Source organism: Colossoma macropomum, unplaced genomic scaffold (assembly GCF_904425465.1).
Source record: "Colossoma macropomum unplaced genomic scaffold, Colossoma_macropomum, whole genome shotgun sequence".
Classification (NCBI taxonomy): domain Eukaryota; kingdom Metazoa; phylum Chordata; class Actinopteri; order Characiformes; family Serrasalmidae; genus Colossoma; species Colossoma macropomum.
Window position 1 is genome coordinate 36,178,639 of NW_023494792.1, and position 9,133 is coordinate 36,187,771.

Below are 9,133 nucleotides of genomic sequence, written 5' to 3' on the forward strand. Positions count from 1 at the left end.
GTATTTAATGTTCTATCATAGAACATGAGCTGGATATATCTGTAGTAATGATAATTCTAGGGTGATACATTGCATTATAATTTATATTGTTACAATGGAATAATATTTAAATGTGCTTATAGTCTTCTGGTGACAAAGAGAAACTGACAAACTAACAAAGAGCTATCCCAAATAAACAAATCAATAAACAAACAAGAATGTATGGAACCTCTGCCTGCAGTGCGCTTCTCCATCATCTTCTGCTGTATGAGATTTAGACGTGTGCTACTGTGTTGTTTATTTTTCACCAAACTGATCAGAAATGACCAAATTCTGAGTGTAGAAGGTTTTTAACATCACTCATCCATTGTGACATCATAGTTAAGATGTTCTACGTGGATACATGTTGCCATGGTGCCATTTATAGTGTGTGTGTGTGTATTTATGTTTATACACACACACACACACACACACACATATATGTGTACACACACACATAGACACTTGTATGCAAAAGTTTGGACACCCTTGGTGAAAGTCCACGTTTTGTTATTTTTTTAAGTGAAAATAAATGAACACATCATCTACAGAGGACACACATCTGTAAATTAATGCTACATTCTGTAGCCTGTGCTTTTCTTACACAGATAGAATATGACATTCTTAGCTACACTGATAATAAATACACCAATAATGGCGCTTAAAATGTTACGTAAGGAAATCATATTGTTTAACAGAACAGAGCTGTTTAACACTGAGAGCTCATATTATTGATTTGATTAATTAGATTACATATTAGTTATAACTTATAATGTGTAACGCTCGGACAGAAAACCAGACGTGTGCGGATGGTGAGTGCAGGTGGTTTAATCTAAACCAAGCGGCCGTACTCAAAAGGGGAAAAACAGAGATCGTAGTCAAAAAACAGTCCAAAAGTCAAAACACAGATCATACACACAAGCGAAAGTACCAAAGGAATAGGCGAGAGGCAAAAACGGAGTCAAACGAAGCAAAAGGTCAAACACGGTAAACAATCAGATCAGGATGAAAACCGCTCAGTAGTCTCGGAGAAACAATACCTCGCAGTGAGTCTAACTAAAGCCCGGGCTTATCTACTCTAAACTACCTGTCATATGATCATCAACACAGGTGCAAGCAGTCAAAACTCAGGGGATTGTGAGCGCTGATAGGAGCGCCTGTGAGAGTCCGAAGTCACATGAGACTCCATAGTATCCTGGGAAATGGAGTTCTCGTCAGAGTCGGATTCCGAGTGCGGCTGCTCAGTCACATGATCTCCCAGAGAATTCTGGGAGATGATGTCCGTTTTCTCCATAGAGGGAGCCGAATGCATGACATAATGTTATTTTTAAGGGGTTGTTACATAGTTGTATAATGTTTGTGAGCGTTGTTTTGAGTAAAATAACAGTGTTAATTAACTAACTGTTTTTCATTTTAAATTTGAGAACTCAGAATAATGCTTTGTAATTAATGATTATTTCAGTCAACCAAGCACTGTTTAACTAAAACTACTAGTCTACTAGTCTAATTTTTCTACTAGTTTAATTTTTGAGCATATAAAATGAGTGACTGCCACCATTTATTAGAATTTTGAGCTCTGTATAATCAGTATGGTTGCCCATTTTTAATCTTTATCTTTAATTTATGTTACAAATATACTTGATGCCTTTTTCTGAGATCTTGTTGATGTATTTCTTCAATGTTGAATTCTAATGAGACACATTTACACTGCAAAAATGGCTTATCAGTTCAACCTAAAAAAAATGACTTCATGTGGTAACAAGTAAATTAACTAGTTTTATTCAACCTTCTGCTGCATGAACTAAACAAGACCTGCGGTTTCACTTTCTTCTTCCAGATTCACTGCAAACTCTGCAAATTAGTCGTGAGCTACTTTTTGTGGCTTTATCTATTTGGCCTGACCAGAAAAGACAACATTCCGAGCTCAGCAGGTTGTGACATCACATTCATCCATTGTGACATCACAACTGACTGCTTGCAAAACTCCCACCTCCCTTAGTTACTGTTGCTACGTCTGTCAAACTGTCAGTTCAGGCTATTTAGTAGTATCATTACCTAATAACAGACTAAAAGTGCAGCAATACAAACTAAATTTAGGGCTTGTTCAGACTTGGCAGGTTTGGTTTGATTAAAATAAACCCTGCGATTGCTCTGTTAGTGTGGTTCGTTAGAGTGAGTGAAAACGCTGCAACTGAGCTCTGGTGCACCAAAGAAGCCAAACAGAATGAACCATTGGCTCCTCTCCGCAGAACTTCATTGGTTCATGAAGAAGATGAGTTTCTGATGCTGTTTTGACACGTGCATGTGTTTTTATTCTCTCTAAGCTTTAAATCACTACTTATAGGACAGGTAGTTCAGGTTTTAAAACGAGACTGATGCACTTTTGACGTCATTATAAAATACTCCATATACATGTTTCACTGCTCAAATAAATTAGATAAATGTATTGTGGCCACTTGCTCCACATTTCAGAACGGCTTTAGGGGCATGGTGTGCAAAGCTTTGCTGCGTGTGCTGCCTTCTCCCCTCTGTAAAGAGGACATTTGTTCTTGCTATTGTTTATGTTGTCATTGTTGATTTAAGATGTGTTTGTATGTTGACTGTGCTTTATTGTGCTGGGCTGTGGATTTAGTAATAGTAATTAGAACAGTAATAAGATCTGTGCTACAGATAGGAGAACTCTGGAAGAAAAAATGTAAAACAGATCAGTAACATGCTAGAGAAAGAAATGTAAATAAAAGCTGTTTCCATATCTGAGAAATGCTGATGGTAGATGTAGGACTTGTGGAGGTCGATAAAAGAAGAGTACACATTTGGTTAAGCCTTAAAGCAGTGACATGAATAGAAGAGAGAACAAGGATTTTTCAAAAAATTGGTTTGATACAGGATTTTAAGTCACTTAGCATCTAGTTACCAAATCACAGCTTAGTTCAAATAATAACTTACTGTTTTAACTGTAACTGCAGCATCAGTCACTCCCTCAAATTTCTGTTTTTATTTTCTAAACTCATGTGAGTGAAGCATCAAACCTGGTCTGTGGTGTTTGAAGCCATCAGCCTGCTAGCCAGCAAGCTAACAACCCCACACATCACAGAATCTTGTTAGTTTCTCTTTTTCTGTCACTCCAACAACAGTCACTTGGCATCTCTTGCTCAGATTTGAGCCTTTATTCGTCATGCATGCGTTAGCTAGCATAAGCTGGAACTGAGCAGAGCTATTAACTTAGATGTTAGCTAACTTAGCTTGCACAAACAGGTTAGTTAGTTAACAACTCTAACAAGTGTACACATCACTTTATTAGAAATGGCATATAAATTCGATACCGTTCCAAATTCACAATGGGATTTTTTTTTTTACTTTTCTCTTATTATTTTGTGAGAGTAAACATTGATCTAAAAAAGGTGACTTGCTAATCTAGCTACCCCAGCAGATAATGGCGAGCTAACTGACTGTTAGCAAGTGATGCTCATTTTCATTTTAACATATGAAAAGCTCAACACTAACAAATCATAGTATTAGGTTTGAGTAAATGTCTGACTAAAAAAAAAGGTACATCAAATAAATTAGGAATTTACTTACCAAACGCGTTTTGAAGCCTTCCGAAGTTTCCAGAAACTGCTCTAAACACGCACTTCCCGCCTCTGTGAAGCGCTTGGACCTCCATATGGGTGGAATCTACCTCAGATCGGATATAATCTGCCTCAGGACAGGTAAAATTCTCCTCAGTACAAGTGGAATTTGCACTATTAAGTTATTTTGGGCAAAACATCAGCTGCCGAGCCTGACCTGTACCCGTCCCGATACTGGTGTGCCAAAACTCTTAGCTGACTCTTTATGTTAGCTAACGGCCAGCCTACTCTATGCAAATATACTTAGTCCAGCTACAGAGAATGCACAATATAAACCAAATAGAGTTTGCTAATAGCTTTTGTTTTTGCAGCAAAAAATACTTCTATGTGTAGTTTTGTACACTGGGTTTGATATACTCCGTTATATAGCTCCGTGTTTACAGAGAATTAGTTGGACATTACTGGGTCAGTTTGCTGAATAGCAACCTGCCCAGATACTAGAACTCATTTAAAATCATTACATCTTGTCTTACTTGAAATTGTTAGTTGATGCAATGTGTGTACTATGAGACAGTCATGAACTCAGTACAGGTCGTTAAATCAGTTAACTTAAACCGTCATGATAATTTATTTTATTTTTAAATAAAATATGAAATCTTGTGGGCGGCACGGTGGCGCAGTGGGTAGCGCTGTCACCTCACAGCAAGAAGGGCCTGGGTTTGATTCCCGGCCAGGTGACCAGGGTCATTTCTGTGTGGAGTTTGCATGTTCTCCCCGTGTCTGTGTGGGTTTCCTCTGGGTACTCCGGTTTCCTCCCACAGTCCAAAAACATGCAGTCAGGCCAATTGGACACGCTAAAATTGCCCCTAGGTGTGAGTGTGTGTGTGAATGTGTATGCCTGTCTGTCTGCCCTGCGATGGACTGGTGACCTGTCCAGGGTGTATGCTGCCTTCTGCCCAATGACAGCTGGGATAGGCTCCAGCACCCCACCGTGACCCAGAAGGATAAGCGGTTTAGATGATGGATGGATGAAATCTTGTGTTCATTTCATGAACACTGTGGGTGTTAATGCAACTCTGAAAGCATTTAAGAGATGGCGAGGACGCCTTTGGCGGCATAGACCCCTGCGGCTCTTTAGTTGACAAGCTCTTCAGTGGCAAGGCACCGGGGGAGGATGAGATTTGTCTGGAAATGCTTAAGGCTCTGGATATTGTGGGGCTGTTGTGGTTGACACGCCTCTGCAATATTGCATGGACCTCAGGAACAGTACCCTTGGACTGGCAGACCATGGTGGTCCCTATTTTCAGTGTTAGGGTTAGGGTTGTGCCTTGTCTCCACTCCTGTTAGTGATATTCATGGACAGGGTGTCAAGGCGTAGCCGGGGTCAGGAGGGCATTATGTGTGGAGGCCGAAGGGTGGCGTCTCTGCTATTTGCAGACGATGTTGTTCTTTTGGCTGGATCGCATGGATGCCTCCAGCGCTCACTGGAGCGGTTTGCAGCTGAGTGTGAAGCGGTTGGTATGCGGATCAGCACCTCCAAGTCTGAGTCCATAGTCCTAGCCCAGAAAAGGATGGCATGCCCACTCCAGGTAAGGGGAAAGGACTTGCCCCACGTGGAGGAGTTTAAGTATTTGGGGGTCTTGTTCATGAGTGATGGGAAGAGGGATTGTGAGATCGGCCGCAGGCTGGGACAGGCGGCAGCAGTAATGCGGTCAATGTACCGGACTGTAGTGGTGAAGAGGGAGCTGAGCCATAAGGCAAAGCTCTCTGTTTACCAGTCGGTCTACATCCCGACCCTCACCTATGAGCTGTCATGAGCTGTGCCTTTGACTTCTAACTTGATACATTTGTTAACATGCTGATGATCAGTTACAATGTAGTCTAGGCTATAACAGAACATTTATGCTCAATGACCTTAAATAACCTTATAGCACTGAACTTGGTGCCACTTGAATTTATTCCGTAGACATGAGAATAAGAGAACAAGACTATGCAGGATCAGCTGAGAATTACAGTCACTGGACAAGAAAGTGCTGGGAAGCCTCCAGAAATCCACATCAGAATAGAAGAAATGCTTCAAAGACATCTGGGACACTATATGTCTGAGTGATGAGTGTGTTCTTTCTCTGGCTTTCAGTTTCATTCTTACTTATGTTTTCTATGGGATCAAGCTCTTTCAATAATCGTCGGCCAAATACAAGTAGTTCATTTTTACCAGGAGTGTTAGATGATTATCAGTTGGTAAGATGTGTCTGAAATGAAAAATTATGAAATGTGTCATTATTTATTCCTTTATTAATGTAGGGCACAAAACTGGACTTTGCATTGCTGTGCTCAGAGATTGTGATATATCTGTGCCAGGATCATGGTGAAGAAATACCTCCCAGCTCTTATTGATGTGTTTGGGATAGAATCAGTTCTTAGTGCAGAAGCAAAGCTGAAGAAGCATTTCAGTTCAGTAGAATTTTAGGGTATTTTGCTCCTATAATTTGTGAAATTAGCTATATTATCTTTCATTTCATTTTCAAAGCAAATCTATTCTACCTTGTGATTGATTAGGAAAAATTGCTTTAGATTTGTTATTTAAAAAAACACATCAGATGTTGATCAGTAGTTTAACTTGGTGGATTCTAATAGGGGGATAATGGGGGATAATGAGGAGACAGAGTTGGTGTAATGACAATAGTGGATGCTGTCAGGACTTGATGAATTGAACATAAACTCTCATGGCATTGATGCTCAGTGCAGCTAGTGCTGTGTTCAGGCTGGAGAGGAAGACATTATCATGTGTAAAAAGTTTTCTAGCTGACATGGAACCAAAGAAATACAACTTGGTTTCCTTCTTTAGGAACTTTTTACATTCTGAATGGTGACCATTGAGAATTATTTTTAAGTCTGAAAGTAGCAAACTGCCTCAGTCATTAAGATGTGAAAGGAAATCTTTTAGCCTCTGTGGACCAAAGAATGACTGGACCTGTGGAGCTGAATGAAGCTCTGCTACCAACACCTGCATGATTACACAAGTGAATACATCACATCAAGAAGAATCGGATACGCAAAGGAGACATTCTGAAGATCTGAACTGCTGAACTGACTACACCAGGGGCAGGTGGGAGCCAGATTCTCTGTCCTGAGAAAAGAAAAACGTCTGTTGGCATGGAGGAGAACTGGCAAATATTGTAAGCAGGGGAGCCATCCACATCCAAAAAAGGAGGGGGAGCAGCCACATCAGAAGTGCTAAACTGTAGGACACTGCAGTTATCTGTCTGAATGGTCCTAAAACACACTGCATAAGAGGTGTTCCTGTAGATGAACACCCTATGAGAGCATTTCTAGGTGACTTTTTTAAAATAAGGATAACTTTCTTGTGCAACAGTCCAACTGGGATATTCTGTTCAAAAGTCGTTTCAGTCAGTGATCCCTCTCTCACTGGGCAATCATCAACTGCTCTCAACAGTAGAAAGGGTTTAACTGAAAACAGTGGGATTTAAAACAATCGTAAACCTAAAATACTTTTTGGGAACTGGGCCTGGAACAGTTTCTTCATTCTTTGTTAGCACTGTGGAGGGAGAGACTGCTGTAAGCGTGGAGGGAAACTTGTGGCAGCAGATGTGACAAATCTACAAAATCTCCACTGTAAAACCATCATGTTACCATGCATAGTATAGACATAATTGTAAATGGACACATTTGTGGGCAGTGAGATAAAAGTGAAAGGGAGGGAGCCATTTTCAAGGATCCAAACCACCAGCTATTTATAGCTGTCATGTCCAGACTCCACCAATCAGCAGAAACAATTATAATAGGAAGTAGTAGAAGAACATGAACAATAAAAATAGCTACAACAACGAAATGACAATAAAATGCAGTGAATGTGTCAATATTCATATAAATTTGTGCATAAAATAAGGAGGAAATATGAGGCAAAAGGTATTTACAATACATAATCAATCTTTCCTCATAGTTTGCATGTTTAATTTGTAAGACCTTGATTCTGTTTGCTGAAACGAAGTAAAAAATTAGAAACCTTGACTCACCTGTTAGAATAGACACACAGTTAGAATAGAGCATTGAGGAGATCAGTGGAGAAATATCATTTCTTTCAGACACAATCAGAAACATAGAGAAGGAAATGGAAGCAGAGGACTTTCTGTTCTTACAGGTAAGAATCATCCCCTCTTTTTTTCCTTCTTTTTTTCTTTCTTTTTGATACTTACACAAGAAAAACTACTTTTTTTTCTTTTTCCATACCAGCACAACTTAAGAGAGAAAATCTGAGTCATTTTATTTTAGTGTGAAAGTTGGGAATCACTATGAAGATATTTACAGTCTCAACAATCCACCATGTGAGATTGTCAGTGTTCAGTACTGTTTATATGATGGCAGTAACTTAGACATCAACTGAAACCTCCTCATCAGAAAGACAGATTATGGCTAGAAGTGGCAGATCTAGAAATCATACTAGGGATGGCAGGGAGTCAGGGCGGCACATTCACATGGCACCAAAGTCTATTTAGTACAGATTTATGTAGTGACCTATGCATACAACCCCCTGACCACTCAGTAAACATTTAACAAATGCAAAATGCTTACATTTGCTTTGATATTTTGACATAGCAATTTTACCTTTTCTAGTAAAAAAGCATTTGATGCCAAAGTTGCAGATCTAAGAGTTTTAACACAAGTTGCTGTTTTGTAAATTTCTTTTTTATTTTGAAAATGAGTAGACAATGACATATTCTACTCTGTTGCAGTATCAATTTTAAAGATCCTCTCATTTTTTGACCAAAGCTGGTCAAAATTCAAAATACACGACACGCCGATGCACTGTTAAAGATCAGAAAGATTGATAGCAGGGCTGAATCAAGAATTAAGTCTTGAAGAATTTAACTGCAGTTCAGAACAAGTGAATGTTAACTGAGCAACAAATACAACTCCGATGTAAATATCGTTATTCATTTAACTTGCAAGCTGAGAAGGTAGCTACATAGCTAAAGACACCTAAGTCCTTATAGGAAAGTCTGTCCACTTGAAGGCTATCTTTACAACATCCCTGGGCAGTTATTTCCAGTCATATGAGACCAGACTCCTATCTCTGTGAATAGAGAGAGACCTATAAAACCGAAACTAAAAGCCACATCAACATTTCAAAATATATTTGAAATCACTGACAAACTCTTACAAAAACAGCACAAATAGTTTGCAGCGTTTGGCTCAAAAAAAAATAAATAAAAAAATAAAATATTCAGCTTGTTGTGGCTACTGCGCATGCGCATACCTCCACAAAGAAGAGGAGCTTTTCTGCTAGCAGCTTAAACAGCAAGCTGATTGGCTCATTTTATTGGAGGGTGGGACTTTCCAAATAAACAATTCATAGTCCAACCAGTGTCCTGTCTCTACCTTAGCGTCTCTGCACACGCTTGTGTGTGCATTCATCACTCAATTACAGCTGCTGTGCATGCAGTGTGTTATGGTATTAATATGAATCCTGTATTTACTCACTTTTCAGGTGAAACTTTACTCTGAAAGACTACTGTTTTCATCTG